This window comes from Giraffa tippelskirchi, chromosome 1 (genome assembly GCF_054371585.1).
Source record: "Giraffa tippelskirchi isolate mGirTip1 chromosome 1, T2T-mGirTip1v1.2.pri, whole genome shotgun sequence".
Classification (NCBI taxonomy): Eukaryota; Metazoa; Chordata; class Mammalia; order Artiodactyla; family Giraffidae; genus Giraffa; species Giraffa tippelskirchi.
In genome coordinates this window covers 20175673-20193491 of record NC_137275.1, presented here as the reverse complement: position 1 = coordinate 20193491, position 17819 = coordinate 20175673, and the positions used below count along the sequence as shown (strand labels likewise).

General features: G+C 40.8%; 1 long non-coding RNA gene across 1 annotated transcript; it reads left to right on the top strand.

Annotated features, from left to right (window-relative positions):
- Window positions 1-619: 619 nt before the first annotated feature.
- Window positions 620-17491, top strand: LOC145543157 (uncharacterized). Its single transcript, XR_014080501.1, has 4 exons — window positions 620-705; window positions 14198-14307; window positions 15455-15546; window positions 17265-17491. It is a non-coding gene; the product is annotated as an uncharacterized LOC145543157 (long non-coding RNA).
- Window positions 17492-17819: the final 328 nt, after the last annotated feature.

Below are 17819 nucleotides of genomic sequence, written 5' to 3'. Positions count from 1 at the left end.
TGTCAAATGTCTACTTATTCAGTAGGCTTGCTGGTCTACCATCTGTAGCTGTCTCAACTAGGTTGCAGAGAACTTGAGCAAGGAGGCAATGTGGACAGGAGTGGCAGTGGACCAACCTGTATGCTCATGAAGGTCACTGGATTTGAGTCAGCACCCCACCTGGGAGGGCAGTCAGTTGATGAGGGATCTCTAGAAGCAAGAGGCTGTAGAGTCCCCCATGCAGGTGGGAACTGAGAAATGTTGGAAGAGATCGATCCAGGAGTTCATCCATGCACTATGCAGTGAAGATCCACATCTCAGAGAATGTAAACAAGGGCCCTATGAGAGAATCAGCATTTGAATGTCTGTCATGCCAAATCACACACAGGGTTTCAGTTAAACAGGTCCCCTGCAAAGTGACTCACAATAGTGTATTAAATTACATTTCCACTTACACAGAAAAAAAAAGAACATTTGCTCTTTGTAACCTTTAGTTTTTCTCTTCTATTCCAACACAGATAAAATAAAACCCAGACGAAGATGGAAAGGAGAGGTGATAGTGTTGCTGAACAAAATCTTGGCCTTCTCCGCCCATCGAAGCGTTTGGAGGAAATAGAAAGGTGGTTTTAACTCTCAGCCAGCAGAAAGGGGAACACAGTACCCTCACGCCTCAAGAACTGTGCATACACTCAACCCTGCCCTGAGGAGTCTAGGAGCTTACATAAGGCAAGTGCTTGCAGTCAGGAGCCAGTGATGAGGAACAAAGGTGATGGGACCTTGATTTCTTCCTCTTGCACTGTTTCAAAGACAATCATAAACTGGCGTCAGTGGCCCAGTAATTGAGTCCGGCAGTTTGGGGGCCCTGTGGCCTTCTTTCTGATATGTGACTACAAAGGGAAGGGTGTTTTAAGGGTAAATAACAGATAGGGGATGTATTTAACATAGAGTCATAGGAAAAAATGTGAACTGTAGCTCCTGCAGAGTTGTTGTTGTTGTTCAGTCACTATGTCATGTCCAACTCTTTGCAACCCCATGAACTGCAGCACAGCAGGCTGACCTTTCACTCTCTCCCTGAATTTCCTCAAACTCATGTCCATTGAGTCTTTGATGCCATCTAACTATCTCATCTTGCAGAGTTAGGAGGCAGAAAAGCAAACTTAGTTACAGAGTTAGGACCAGTTAAAGTAAAAAAAACTAAGAAAGTTCAGTCCTACTTACTGTTCTCTTTATCTTCTTTGTTCTCAGGAAAGGGAAAGAGAAAAACTCATTCCTCTTTTTTCCTTTTCACTTCAACAATAGGGCAAACCAACATCCCCCCCCCATTTTGAATGCCTGTGCAGGGGGAGCAGAATGATGCACAGTACCACTCTGGATAGGAGATTGAGTTTTTAATTGAATTACATTGGAATAGGATGATTAGAAAGCTATGGGATCTGGCCATATTATTATGGCATAAGGTGTGTAACTGAAGGAGGTAACTGAAAAAAATTAACTATTTCACATTTATATCACAATGTTATGTGCTTTCCACGTGGCTCAGTGGTAAAGAATCCATCTGCTGACGCAGGAGACCCGGGAGACGTGGGTTCGATCCCAGGATTGGGAAGATCCCCTGGAGATGGAAGCGGCAACCCACTCCAGTATCCTTGCTTAGAAAATCCCATGGACAGAGGAATCTGGGGGGCTATAGCCCATGGGGTTGCAAAGAGTCAGACATGACTTAGAGACTGTGCACCCACAAGCACACACGCACCCCCACACTATTGTAGACTGGATTTTTGTGCACCTTCCACTAGATTCATATGTTGAAACCTAATCTCCAGTGCAATGACATGTGGGGTGGGGAGATGATTAGTTCTTGAGGACGGATCCCTCATGAATGGGATTAGTGCCCTAATAAAAGACACCATAGAGAGCTCCCTGCCCCTTCTTCTAGGTCAGGACACAGCAAGAAGACAACTGGTTATGACACATGAAATAGGCTCTCATTTCACCTAATCGGCAGGCACCCTGGTCTTAGACTCCCCAGTCTCCAGACTGTGGGAAATAAATTTCTGTGTTTAAGCTTTCCAGTTCACCATATTTTTGTTATAGCAGCCCAAGTGGACTAAGACACACAGCAACTTCAAACCATTTAGTAAACCACCTGAATGGATATTATGTGAAAAATGAACAAATAAAAAAGTATTCTTTGGTAAAGAATGTGAAGCAGTGTAAACTATAATTCCCACCATAAAATTAACCACAGCTGCCACCACCTCGCTGAAATTGACAGTGACAATCAGTATATTAAAGGCTCTGTGAAGTTCTGCAGAAAAGACTATTAGATTGTTTTCAACCTAGCATTTCTCTTGTTCTCGATAGAAAGAGAAAGAAGGAGATGTTAGAGCTTACGGAATCCTGATGTGCTGTGAAGGACACTTAGAGAAGTAAATACTGGGATAAACAAAGTTTGTGTTGTGTAGTGTGGGATGTAGTGCTATGAGATGACAGATCAAAGAGATTATTGTATGACATCATGGTTATTAAAAGTAGCACGGAACATATTATCTTTCATGCTGCTGGTGCTGCTAAGTCGCTTCAGTCGTGTCCGACTCTGTGCGACCCCATAGACGGCAGCCTACCAGGCTCCGCCGTCCCTGGGAGTCTCCAGGCAAGAACACTGGAGTGGGTTGCCATTTCCTTCTCCAATGCATGAAAGCGAAAAGTGAAAGTGAAGTTGCTCAGTCATGTCCGACTCTTCGAGACCCCATGGACTGCAGCCTACCAGGCTCCTCTGTCCATGGGATTTTCCAGGCAAGAGTACTGGAGTGGGGTGCCATTGCCTCCTCCATATCATTCATGAAGATAACAATAATAACTAATCTTTATTGAAGGTGAAATATCTTCTGGAGATTTTCTGTACATTATCATATTTAATCTTCCCAAGAACCCTGAGGCAAGTACTATTCATATCCTCAGGTTATAATTAAAAAGATTCCCTTGTAGCTCAGTTGGTAAAGAATCTGCCTGCAATACAGGAGACCTGGGTTCAGTCTCTGGGTCTGGAAGATTCCCTAGAGAAGGAAATGGCAACCCACTCCAGCATTCTTGCCTGGAGAATCCCATGGACAGAGGAGCCTGGCAGGCTACAGTCCATGGGGTCAAAAGAGTCGAACACAACTTAGAGACTAAACCACTACCACAGGTTATAATTGAGAAAATGGAGGCCAAATTTACACAGCTAGGAGAAAGCCTTAACCCAGGTCTGTCAGAGCCCAGCCCTGTTCTGGACCACTGGAATATATTGCTCTGTATCCCTATCTATCTCTGCACTCTTTTGGGACATTCTCCAGACTGTGATTCTAGTATTACTCACCACCACATCGAATAATCAGTCATAGCTGTGAACCTCGTGGCAATTAAATGATCCTTACATTTCCAACCAGCATGTTCAGGCTCAACAATAAGGTTAGGGTCTGCATAATAAGTGTAGCAATGATTTGAAATTGATATGAACTACAAGAGAAAGGCCAAAGGGAGGCTGAGCAGCTGTTCACTTCGGAAATGTTAAGGTTCCTCTGGGTGGCATGTTATACGAGTCTCTGTGTGTGCTGAGGGGGTGGGGTGGGTATGGGGAAAATATTTATCTTCAATATACCCCGAGTATGAGAAAATTGGTTGCAGATGGCTCACAGCTGTGAGGGATACCTTTGTTTCATTTGAAACTTGTTATAAATCTGTTCCTTAAACTACCTGCTCCAATGACTTTTAATTTAGAGAATGTTGGGTAAGTCCCTGGATCTGATGCTCATATATCACCATAAAAGTGGTGGGGTGGCTTGGCCTGGAAACCCCTGGGAGAGGCCCTAGATTTATCGAAGGACTAGGTTACCACGGGTGCTTTGGGGAGTTTGAGTAAAGACTTTTATTGATTATCAACATTGTAAAGAAGAAATCAATTTTACCAAGAGCGGAATTGAGGGAGAAAATCCCCTTTGGCTATAATTTTTTTAAAAAAGAAGTTAAGCTAGAATTAGTCTTTTTCTCTGAAAGCATTTTGGAAAATGGAACTGTTATTCCATAAGTTAAAGAAGTTTGGAGTGAGATGGAAAAGAAACAGTTTTTGTGGGTAAGCAGTTTAACTGGTTTTTCTCTACAAGGGCAAGGAATATTGAATCAATATCCAGTGGTACATTTTTATGGGGTCAGGGTCAGGGGATGGGGGAGAGATAAGTGGATGATAATCAAAAATAGTTATTTGGTTTCATAAAGTCCAAATTAATGGATCTCCTATTTGGAAAGCAAAACTTTTCCCAACTGTTTTTGTATCCTACAGCAAATTGGCACTAAACTGACAAAGTGACTTTAAAAAAATGTGTTAAATATTAGGAGTTCCTATAATTTCTGTTTTACAAGGGTTTGTTTTTAATTATTGAAATTTCAAGGCTCCTTTCACACTAACTCTTTGGAAGTCAGAAATGTTGAATTAAGCATTTTCTTCTGACTCCTGAAGTTTTGAGACTTTAGTCAATGGGTGTATACCCTCTACAGTGGCCTCCTTTTCCTCCATTATAGCCAGCATATCAGTCTTCCCAAAAAACAATGGACCCTTCCTAGAGGTACATCAAAATAGAGATCTCAATCTTAAAAAAAAAGAATTCTATGAACCCTTTAGGTTTTCCTATCACACACAAGCCATCTAAAGAAAAAATGAAACTCATCTTAATGAACAACAAAGGTAGAACATAGAAGGCCACCACAAGGTAACAAAAGATTCAGCTTTTCCCTGACAGTTCTCATTCAAAGATTTTCTCCACCATTCATATGCATCAAATGAGCAAGAACTATTTTAAGGGCGATTGGCATAAATTTGAATACCGTTTAGAAGGCTGAGCAATGAACGATACTTCTATTTGCAATAAAGTTTGCCAGGGATAAGAATCTATATTATGTTCCTAACTTCACTAGATGTGACTTTAAGATATATCATCAATCCAGCCTCTAGAAACATCCTCAAAAGAAAGCAAAAGATACTTGGTTTTACCAAATAAATTCTTTTTAATAGTCTGAACTTTTAAATTTCTGTTTTTTTTAATTTTGTGATCAGGTTTGCTGCTTTTATGGTAGAGACTGACTTCCAGAGAAAAAAATCCTCAAATATATTATTGCACTAGGGCTTCCCTGATGGCTCAGTGGTAAAGAATCCACCTGCCAATGCAAGAGATGCAAGTTTGATCCCTGGGTCAGGAAGATTCCCTGGAGAAGGAAATGGCAACCCACTCCAGTATTCTTGCCTGGGAAATCCCATGGACAGAGGAGCTTGGTGGACTACAGTCCAGTGGGCCACAAAAAAGTCAGACACAGCTTAGTGACTAAACAACAGCATAGAAAATAAAGGTTTTCTTTATTATGGTCCACCTTATGACTGTCCAGGAACTATTTAGTCATATTTTGGGGAAAGATAAAATCCATCAATTCAAGTCAAAATGTTAATACATGTTTTTATTCTCTTCTATTATGACAATTAAAAAAAAAACAAAACAGAAACTGGCTACTTGTTGCAGGAAAGATGACCCACGTGTTTTAGTACAATACTTCTCAAATTTTAATGTGCCTGTAAACTACCCAGGGATCTTCTTAAAATGCAGATTCTGACTCATTGACTTGGATAGAGCCTGAGATTCTACATTTCTAACAAGCTAACAAGATGATACTAATACTGCAAGTTAAGAATCTCTGGTACATGGATGAGGAGGAGAAAAGGAAAGTTCCTAAATAAAGGAAAAGGCACAGCATAAAATACTGAGCACCTTGACATCTTAGTGTCCATCTATAAATATCTTTAAAAATAAATAGTTAGACCCATGATAATAGGACTTCCCTGTAGCTCAAAAGGTAAAGAATCTGCCTACAATGCAGGAGACCAGGGTTTGATCCCTGGGTTGGGCTCTGGAGAAGGGAATAGCAATCCACTCCAGTATTCTTGCCTGGAGAGTTCCATGGACAGAGAAGTCTGGCAGGCTGCAGTCTGTGGGGTTGCAAAGAGTTGGACACAACTGAGTGACTAACACATATAACACACATAATGATAATACACATATTTGGTTAAGGACTGTATAAAGAATAACAGCAGAAAAGCCTCATTCTAACTTTAACTCAGCCACTAATTATGAGAACTTGGGCAATTCAACCACACAATCTGGATTTGGGTTTCTTATCTCTATAATGATTCAGGCATGTCCTCAACTAGTTTTACCACCAGAGATAACATGATTTGTGCATTTGTGTTAAGTATGAAGTGCTGCAGTCAAGAAAGATAAATTGGTATCTTCCTAAGCTGCTATTGTGTGTATTTTCTGATAAGCAGATTAACAATCCCTGTCTTTCAACAAGAACTCCACCTCTAGAAATTAGTCCTGAAATATAATCATCAGTTCAGTACAGTTCAGTTGCTCAGTCGTGTCTGACTTTTTTCGACGCCATGGACTGCAGCACACCAGGCCTCTCTGTCCATCACCAACTCCTGGAGTTTACTCAAACTCATGTCCATTGAATCGGTGATGCCATCCATCCATCTCATCCTCCATCATCCCCTTCTCCTCCTGCCTTCAATCTTTCCCAGCATCAGGGTCTTTTCCAATGAGTCAGTTCTTCTCATCAGGGGGCCAGAGTATTGGAGTTCCAGCTTCAACATCAGTCCTTCCAATGAACACCCAGGACTGATCTCCTTTAGGATGGACTGGTTGGATCTCCTTGCAGTCCAAGGAACTCTCAAGAGTCTTCTCCAACACCACAGTTCAAAAGCATCAATTCTTCGGTGCTTAGCTTTCTTTGTAGTCCAACTCTCACATCTATACATGACCACTGGAAAAACCATAGCCTTGACTAGATGAACCTTTGTTGGCAAAGTAATGTCTCTGCTTTTTAATATGCTGTCTAGATTGGTCATAGCTTTTCTTCCAAGGGGTAAGCATCTTTTAATTTCATGGCTGCGGTTACCATCAGCAGTGATTTTGGAGCCCCCAAAAATAAAGTCTCTCACTGTTTCCATTGTTTCCCCATCTATTTGCCATGAAGTGATGGGACCAGATGCCATGATCTTAATTTTTTGAATGTTGAGTTTTAAGCCAGCTTTTTCATTCTCCTCTTTCACTTTCATCAAGAGGCTCTTTAGTGCTTCTTCACTTTCTGCCATAGGGTGGTGTCATCTGCATATATGAGGTTATTGATATTTCTCCCGGCAATCTTGATTCAAGCTTTTCATCCAGTCCAGCATTTCATATGATGTACTCTGCATAGAAGTTAAATAAGCAGGGTGACAATATACAGCCTTGACGTACTCCTTTCCCGATTTGGAACCAGTCTGTTGTTCCATGTCCAGTTCTAACTGTTGCTTCTTGACTTGCATACAGATTTCTCAGGAGGCAGGTCGAGTGGTCTGGTATTCCCATCTCTTTCAGAATTTTCCACAGTTTGTTGTGATCCACCCAGTCAAAGGCTTTGGCACAGCCAATAAAGCAGAAGTAAATGTTTTTCTAGAACTCTCTTGCTTTTTCGATGATCCAACAGATGTTGGCAATCTGATCTCTGGTTCCTCTGCCTTTTCTAATCTAGCTTGAATATCTGGAAGTTCATAGTTCACATACTATTGAAGCCTGGTTTGGAGAATTTTGAGCATTACTTTGCTAGCGTGTAAGATGAGTGCAATTGACATGATGGCGTGTCAGCCAACAATTTTTAAAATATTTTAAAGGATATTGTGACAAGACACTGTATAGTGGGAATGGAAAAGATTCTAGAAGGAAATGGACTAGATTTAAAGAAGACTTTGTACTCATCAGATTTTCTTTAGGGCATGGCTAAAAGTTTGATAATCATAAATAAGGGATATTTTTAAGATTAATTCTCACTGGAGAATTGGGAAAGTGTTATAGATAACACGTCACTTGCTCTCACTCACTCTCAAAACATTCAGTGCAATCATTTCTTAGGTCCTTTTCAGTTCTAAGATGCAATTATTCTATAAATGAGCCTCTTTTTTCTAACAAAGCACACTGAAAAATTGGAACAGCAATTCAGACAATCATTTCAAAGTCAGTTTCTCTATTTTTTAAAATATAACTTCTCTTATTTATTTATTTTCATCTGTGCTGGGTCTTCGTTGCTGTGCGGGCTTTTCTCCAGTTGTGGCCAGCAGGAGCTACTCTCCGTTGTGGTGCTCAGGCTTCTCACTGCGGTGGCTTCTCTTGTTGCAGAGCACAGACTTCTCTTGTTGCAGTTCCTGGGCTCTAGAGCCCAGGCTCCATAGTTGTGGTGCATGGGCTTAGTTGCTGCAAGGTATGTGGGATCTTCCTGGATCAGGGATTAAATCCATGTCTCCTGCATTTGCAGGTGAATTCTTTACCACTGAGCCATCAAGGAAGCCCCAGAGTTTCTCTTTATATTAAGTTTTCAGTGAATAAAAACATCTCCTTATGAAGTGTATGAGATACCCACAGTTTTCAGTCACTCAACCTTCTCTGTATTGATCCTTTGGGAATTAAATTTTATAATATTGAGTGATCTCCAGACGTATCTAGGATTATTTTTTTCTTTCTTTCTCAATTTTGTAATTACCTAAGTGTTGTTTGCCTAATGGAAATTTAAATATTGATCAAAGAGCAGATCATCAAGTGTTAAAAATTTACAGAGTGCCACAAAGTGCTGGCATTGGGGTATAGGGTGAATTAGCCTTGTAGGTGGAGAGTGGTACGTATATCAGGCTGTTACTGAGGTAGTAATCTATGAAGATGTATTTTGGTGAAATGTTTGTCTAACAATGTATATGAAACTGCATAAATAGACTTTGTTATAAATAAATGTGGGCTTCCCACCTGCCAGTGCAGGACACATAGGAGACATGAGTTCAATCCCTGGGTTGGGAAGATCCCCTGGAGGAGAGCATGGCAACCCATTCCAGTATTCTTGCCTAGAGAATCCCATGGACAGAGGAGCCTGGTGGGTTACAGTTCACAGGGTTGAACAGAGTCAGACACGACTAAAGCAACTGAGCACACACACACACACACACACACACACACACACATAATAAACAAATGTATATCGTCTCAAAAAAACCACACAATTGAACTGTAAATGCCTTAAATTAGAACAAAATCTAAGATGCCTTCTGACTTAAAATATATATGAATCTATGTTAACCTCTTTCTCCCTTTGACCTAAAACAGTCAATGAACAGTGCAGTGTCTGCAGTTAATCTTAGTTTGGGGCTGAATGATCCAGTGCTTATTCATTCTCCTGAAGTTAGATAAGCAAAGTCTACCTTCCCCACACTATCTAGGTTCCCAGGGCCTCTTCACACATCGGCACAATAGTGTGGGTAAGTAGGTGGCCAAACCCCAGATAAACCCCAAATACATGTTTTAAACGTCAAGTCAAAAATTAGTAAAATGCAAATTTAACTAGTTTTCTTGATAAAAAAGATCAATGATAATGTTTAATGTCTGAGTGTGATGGATTATTTTCAGTGCATATAATTGATATGCTTTCTATTGAAGCAGTGAATCTGTTATTTTGATACTAATATGTAGAAAAAGTGATTTCCTTCATAAAACTCACTAAAAACCTCTGATACCACTTCCTAGACTATGGGGCCATCAAGATTTCATTTTGAATTAGTATCAAAGTGGTCATATTTAACATTTGGTTCAAATGAGTGAAGATAAGCATGTTTTCTCTTTTCTTCATAGTAAATTTGAGTGATACCTCAATTAAGTCTTTATTTGGTCCTCGGTTAAAAAAAAAAAAAGCTTAGTATTTTGTAAATGGATTAATAAGACCAAGTTATATGTATGTGTAATGAATGTGTTTTCCATTAGTAAAGCCATTTGTGTTTTGAAAAAAAAAATGCTTTAAATGTGTATGTGGTTTCGTGTTTACCTATTAATTGTTTTCATTTCTCCCTTGGATAGAAACAGGCAAGTGGAAAGTTGTTGGATGTGTGAATATCAAACTTGTTTTAAAAAGCTTAGAAAATTATTGACTGGCAGACAGCATTTGACTTTCTGATGTTAAAGAAATAATTAAACTTCAGTTTTTACTTTCCAGCTAGTTCAGTCGTTTAACTTGGCCTCCAAGATGACAGTGTTTAAAAACTCTCACAAAGAATTCACCTGGACTTTCCCACTGTCACCTGAAGTCATCATGTGTAATGAGAGTGTGTGGCCTGGGTTCTATGTGTCTCTTAGGACTTCGGATGTAATTTTGCAAGTGACCTTACGTCAGTAAGATTTTTAGAGTGATGACTTTGTTTTTATGAAAATGATACACAGTCATGATAAAAATTTTAAACAATAAAGTACAAAAAAAGAAAAGTGCAGATGATCCCAAATCTTACCACCTGATAATAAACGTTTTTTAGTATTTGATGAATATTTTTCCAGATCTCTATACATATGCAGCTGACCCTCAAATGCAGGGGGTGGGGTTGGGGTTAGAGGTGCTAACCCTATTGTTTTCTTACTTACATTTTTTGGGAGGATAATTGCTTCACAATGTTCTGTTAGTTTCTGTTGTACAACAACGTGAATTGGCTATGTGTATACATATATGTAACTTCTCTGATGGCTCAGCAGGTAAAGAATCTGCCTGCAATGCAGTGAAAAATCCATGTACAGCTTTATGCAGGGCTTCCCAGGTGGCGCTAGCAGTAAGAACCTGCCTGCCGATGCAGGCGACATAAGAGCATGGGTTTGATCCCTGGGTGGGGAAGATCCCCTGTCCCTATTAGACTGTAATCTTCCTCAGAACAAGAACTGTGTGGTTATTTTCCCCCCCTTCTTTTTATTTTTTCCCAGTCACCTGGGCTTTCCACAAAGCTCAGAGGGCCATATAGGCAGGTGCTTAATCAATAGTTGTTGAGTGATCATTCCCAGACCAGGCAGATGGAAGTCTGCATTTTGCAGTCATTGGGTGGTTGTGATGTGCTGCCTACAGGCTCTGCAAGGCAGATGAAGGGTCTGGAGGTATCACAGAAGTGGTGAGGGGTCCCGGGAGGCTCCACCAATGGGAACTCAGGACAGATGTTAAGAAATGCCTCACCAGGGAGGCTGGGAGCTTAGTTAGAATGACAGAAACGAGCCTAACAATGACACTGCCAAATAATATCCCCGAATTGCTTTATACAAACTCTAATTAAATAAGGATAAATAAGTATAACATTTATACAGAAACTAATACATTGTGACACCTTGAGTTTAGAAAAAAATGAGGGGAAAAAAATCCGAAGGGTGAGAAATAAACAGAAAATTGCCCACTGAGAGAGGGGGAAAATAAGCAGAAGCTCCTCTGGGGAAAAGAGAGGGCAAAAGAAGGACAGCCGGGAAGGTAGGTTTCTTTTATTGCTGAAAGTGGGGTCTGGCTGCTCACTGCTCAAAAGCCACTAGAGTCCAGGTTGGTGGAAAGGAAAAATTTGCTTTATTTTGATGCTGACAACCAGGGGTAGGGGACTGGGAAGAGGGGATGCCCATCCAAAGGCCGATTCCCACCCCCACCCGGACAATCAGGGTGCAAGAGCTTTTACAGACAAACAGAAAGGGCAGCAGGTAGAAATAGCACAGTCAGCTCTAACAGTCATCATGAAATTGGTCATTGGTAGTCTGAAGAGTGTCATCTTAGTTGTTTTAGGTACAGTTAATCCTGAGTCCCAGGGTTGATTTGTTCCCATTTCCTTGAGGCCAGTTCTTGGAATCGTGGCAGCTTGTCATGGCTACTGTCTGGTCGGCATGTAGTTAGCTTCTTCTACCTTGTGGGGTTTTTAGTATCTTAAAGACAACTCATAGGATATGGCTCAGAATATTATCTATAGCCCTTGAGAAGGAACTAAAGGTCCTTGACTTTGCTCGGTGACTACATTATTTGCTCTCCTTTGACTGTTCTCCTTTGTTTCTGCATGTTCTCATTTCTCTGATTAAACTTTTTCTTTGGCTAAAGTTTTTCCACAGACAAGAGGCAGGCACAGGATGTGGAGAGCAAGGACCACTGGGTCCTGTTCCATTTCACTTTGTCTAGTTGCAGCAGCAGCAGCAGTTGAGTGTTGCAAACCTGCTGAAAAATACTGCTTATGTGAAGAGGAGCAAAATCTTTGGGGAAGTGAGGCCCATAATTGAGATTGTAGGTAACCCTATTTTCAGGCTTTTCAGGGACTGAAGAGTGAAGAATATCAAGACAATCTTAGGAGCCCATTTGCATTGCTAAATAATACAAAGCAGTTCTACTTTTTCTACGAATGAAGATACATTTTGTAGGACATGAAAAATATCAGGGTGATTTCTGAATCTTGGCTTCCATATAATATCTTTTAAAATTTCTGTCTGTGTATTTTTCATGTGCTCTGAAGACACTCATGATTCAGCCAGTCTCAGAGAGTACAAGTGCTTCTGAAATCAGAAGGTGCCACAGATGTCTCAACCATCACTCAACTCTGGACCAAGGGCTCTGCCATCTCCCTTTAACACTAGTCCCAGGAAAATGTTCTTGGTTTTCCTCTGGTTCTGCTCTTGGTTGATAAAAAGGGTAAATGCAGGAAATGGCTTGCCCAGCATTACAACCCATGTCCTATAGACAAGTATTTAGTCTTTTTTGCCCAAGTATGTTATGGAACTGAGAGGAAATAAATGCGAACAGATTTGGAGTCAGATATGCTCGATTTAGTTTCCCTGGTGGCTCAGATGGTAAAGAATCCGCGTGCAGTGCAGGAGATCTGGTTTAGATCCCTAGGTCAGGAAGATCCCCTGGAGAAGGAAATGGCTACCACTTCAATATTCTTGCCTGGAGAATTCCATGGACAGGGGAGCCTGGCAGGATACACTATGGGATTGCAAAGATTCAGACATGACTGAGTGACCAACACTTTGATTTTGACACTCAATTTGGGGTCTTGACTTTGCAATTAGAGGAAGTCATTTGGTCCCTCTGAATCTCAGTTACCTCTTCCATAAGGTGGAAATAATAAGAGCTGCCTTGTAGGGCTGCTGTTATACTAAGTGGCACAAGAATAGTAAAGTCCCCTACATACAAACCTTCAAGTTGCAGACTTTCAAAAATGCAAACATGCATTCGTATGTTCAATCACTTAAGTTAGTTCATGCGTCTGGTGTATATTGTCATGTTCATGCATCCTCTACAAGTGGTTGGGCTTTTGCATACTTTACTGTACATTATTGCATAGAATGCAGTATAGTGTCTTTCTTTCAAGCCCAGGATGACCAGAAGCAAGCATAAAAGCAGCAGTGATATAGTTGGTACTGCTATGCTTTTCAAGACACTGTACTATAAGATCAAAAATGTTTTATTTATTTTTTGTGTTTGATTTTTTTCTGTTTTATCAACCTATTAAAGTATAAATATTATGTAGCTGATACACAATCAGTTGTGTTACCTAGATGGGTACCTAGGCTAACTTTGTTGAACTTACAAACAAATTGGACTTAGGAATGCACTCTCGGAATGCACTCTCACTCCTATGTAGGGGACTTACTGTATAATAAACAAGCTTTACATCTCTGTCCCACACACACAGGAGCCAAGAGACTCATGGGAGCCATGCTTGTTCTGTGCGAGAGAAGCTCCAACTCCTTGACTGAATAGAAAGTCATTCGAACAAATAAGCAAGGAGATCAAACCAGTCAAACCTAAGGGAAATCAAGTCTGAATATTCATTGGAAGGACTGATGCTGAAGCTCCAATAGTCTGGCCACCTGATTCAAGGAGCCAACTCATTAGAAAAGACCCTAACGCTGGGAAAGATTAAAAGCATAAGGAGAAGGGGGCGACAGAGAGTGAGATGGTTGGATGTCATCACTGACTCAATGGACATGAGTTTAAGCAAACTCGGGGAGATGGTGAAGGACAGGGAAGCCTGGCGTGCTCCAGTCCATGGAGTTGCAAAGAGTCAGACACGACTTAGTGACTGAATAAGACAAAAACGAACTCCACAATCTTGGCCTAGAAATAAGAAATCTTGGGATATCAAGGTTGGTTACTTGAGTTGAAGAGATAAAATGGGAGTGGGTGTCATTTAGCCTTGTGCATTGTCAGAGCAGGCAAAGCTACCCAAAGAATAAGAGAAAGGGGGAAAGAGATGAAAAAACAATGTGAGAGAACACTTCCTCTGTCTAGGTGAATAATAAAATTATCCAAAAATATTTCAGTCTGTTAAATTGTTAAATTGTTTCAGCTTCTCAAGATGCAGACAATCATAGTACTTTCCCTTCAAGAACATGCATACTTTCTATGAAAGGGTACCATCCATTGTTTCAAAAGGAACATGACAAGAGAATCTGGCAGGTAAGAAAGAAAAAATATGAGAAGCAGGAGATCAGACAAATGGGAACTTTTCCCAACTCAATTTTATAATTTTTGTTTAACAAAAATAACATAAAAGGTATTGGTGAAAATGTGAAAAGATAATGAGACTCTGGTCTCAAAGAGACTGCAATTTAATAGAATAGATAATGCAAGTGTACAGTATAGTAATTCTAAGAAGTCTAGGAGTACACTATAAGGGAAGAACAGAAGGCTGGCAGGACAGGCTACCCCAAAATATGCCACTTAGGTATATGGATTGCTTTGAGCTGAAGGTACTCAAAAAACAGTAGATGCAGGGACTTCGCTGGTGGTCCAGTGCTTAAGATTCCATGTTCCCAATGAAGGGGGCCTGGGTTCAATCCCTGGTCAGGGAACTAGATCCTCCATGCCACAACAAAGATTGAAGACCCTGTGTGCCACAACTATAAAAGCGCAGTCAAATAAATAAATTTTTTAAAGAATTTTTTTGATGTGGACCATTTTTAAAGCCTTTATTGAACTTGTTACAATATTGCTTCTGCTTTAGGTTTTGGTTTTTTGACCGTGAGATATGTGGGATCTTAACTCCGTGACCAGGAATTGAACCCACACCCCCCACATTGGAAGGTGGAGTCTTAACCACTGAACCGCCAGGGAAGTCCCTAATAAATAAATATTTTAAAGAAAGAAAGAAAAACAGTGGATACAGGAAGAGGTGTCTTTGAACTTTCCTTTCTGCCTAAAGGCAGATCCCTCCCCCACCTGCCACCTCAAATACTCAGCTGTCACAGTTTCATCAATTAGAGGAGACTGACTCTCATCACTAGCGAGGGGACTAGAAGTGACACCACAGCCTGACAAACCTTGTCACCAGCTCCCACCAGTTCTTCATTCAGCTTTCCTAAAGATCATCTATTCTCTCCTAAGAGTCTTGCATCCTTCCTCTGCTTTCCCTATAAGATGCTGTTTAATCCTGAATTCTAAGCCACACCGGGGAGTGATTCATTTTCTTCTGAGTATCCCATGAGAAATATGTTAGTAAACTTCTGTTTGTTTTTCTCTTCTTAATGTGTTTTTTATTACAGTTCTCCCAAATAAGAACTCAAAGAGTAAAGGGAAAATTATTTATCTTTCCCTGCAATACCAGGATCCACAATAGCACAAAGCAGGGAGCCACCAGATTGAGAGCAGAAGAGGATTTCAAGCCAAACAGGGTTTGAGCTGAGCTTTTAACAGCAGGTAAGTTTTAGGGGCAGGAATGGGAGAAAAAGGCAAAAGAAATAGAAGTGAGCTCAGAGCACCCTGTTCTCTCTACCTAGAACAGCCTCACCCATCCCCCTTCCCCCACAACCAGCTTCTGCTTTAAGATTTGGCTCATGTCTTCTCCTCCAGAAAATATTTTATGGTCAATTTCTTCTGCCCGAGCCCTGCTGAGCTACTTAGCTCTGTGCTTCTTCCCATCACAGCCTTTATCCATCACATTACAGTGGCCACTTGCCATCTGAGTCTCCCATTAGACTTATACTCCTTAACATACTGATATGGATTAATTACTTTTCAGATGTGTCACTAGTTTGTTACTAATAATTGTTAAAATTCAAAACCTTACCTTATGGGGGCAGGGGGCTGCTGGGGGGGGGTGGGTTAAACGGTACTCCAGGTACACCATGATAACTTCCTCATCATTTACTTTATGCCATGTTTAGCTGACTGGGAGAGATAACATGCCTACTTGAGAATTGAAGCCATTGTTCTAGCCTTCCAGTTTCCCATTTACAAAATGGTTCTGATGTTGGTAAACTTGACATGGCACCATAAGCTGTTTGGCTTCAGCAGTGCTGTGACTTTTGCATCATGGCAGGCACGACATTTCTCAGTGGCCTAGAAAACCGACACATTTGTGCTGGAATTTGGATTATTGTTGTTGTTCAGTCACTCAGTTGTGTCCAACTCTTTGCAGCCCCATAGACTGCAGCATTCCAGGCTTCCCTGTCCTTCACCATCTCCCAGAATTTTCTCAGAGTCATATCCTCTGAGTCGGTGAAGCCATCCAGCCATCTCATCCTCTCTTGCCCCCTTCTCTTACTGCCCTCAATCTTTCCCAACATCAGGGTCTTTTCCAATGAGTAGACTCCTCACGTCAGGTGGCCAAAGTATTGGAACTTGGATAGTGATATTCAAAATACTTTATAGCCCCCAGGCAGTGACTAGTCCAAACACACACAGGTAACCCTACAGCATGGTCCTAGGGCTTCTTTCCCTGTCTCCCACTAATGATAACCTTTATTTATTAGAATGAACAGAAATTTAGACATTCTCGGGGAAGAAGCCAGGATAGCCAGGAATGCAGGAGATATTTGAGGGTTCAGAGAAGCTGTTACTTGCCAACTGATATATATCTCAAGACATTTAACAATTAGACAAACTGCTGTTTTGTGCCCAGCAAATGTCAGTGCTGCCAACCAAAAAAAGAGAATTGGGGCAATTAATTTTGAAAAGAGAAAATAGATTTCATATGTGCTAGGATCCTGGATAGGATTCCTAGAGTGTGTTCCATAAGAAAATGTAGCTCATAAGATATTTCTAGATGTTCCAAGAGAAATATTTCTATCATCAAGTAAGATTGGAAAACACTGTACAAATTATATTCCTCTTGTATTTCACAATACTGGAGTAAATTACAAGTCCTGGAGTAAAGAAAACTCTTGAACTTCATTTAGTCCAAGTATTGAAAAAGCTTACTTCCTCAAGGGAATCTTTTCACCATGAAACAATTTTGCTTTGGAAGGAAATGAAGGTTCTGTGCAACAACATCTAGGAAGTATCATTCAAAATATCCTCTCAACATTTAGATACGCCCAGGGTGGTGAGCTCTCAAAGAGAGCTCACCATACAAAGACCAGATTTGTCCTGATACCATCATTTTCCAGAGGTTTCTCTCATACTTCATTTCACAGGCTCAGGAGTCTTGACAATTGAATTGCTTGTTTCCAACCCCTAGGAAAGTCCTCAAACACTAACCACTAGTGGTTGGGGGTCAGCAAACATTTTCCGCAAAGAGCCAGAAAGTTAATGTCTTCAGTTTTGTGAACTGCCATGCCTTCTCAACTCTGCCATTATGACGGAGCGGCCATAGGCACAAAGGAGCATGTCTGTGTTCGAATAAAATTTTATTTACACAAATAGATGAAGGGCCAGATTTGTCCTGTGATCTACTGTTTGCCAAGCCTGACCCAGGCTGAAGAAACGGGTGCCTCCTCAGCCTCCCCTCTTTCAGCCCCAGAATGGTCTTTGCTCTATTTGTTGTCCTAGATCTCAAGGATGACTTGAATGAATAGAAATAAAAGAGCTGAACAAGACCTTGTCACTTCAAATCTCCAAGAAAAAATGGAGATGGGCTACAGAAGGCAAGAACATTCCCACTGGGATACAAACCATGCACCAGGGAGTACAAGTAGGAGAGACCTTTCCCTGAGTCTCCTGAGATCCTTAAAGTTAGCCTCACTCCAGCT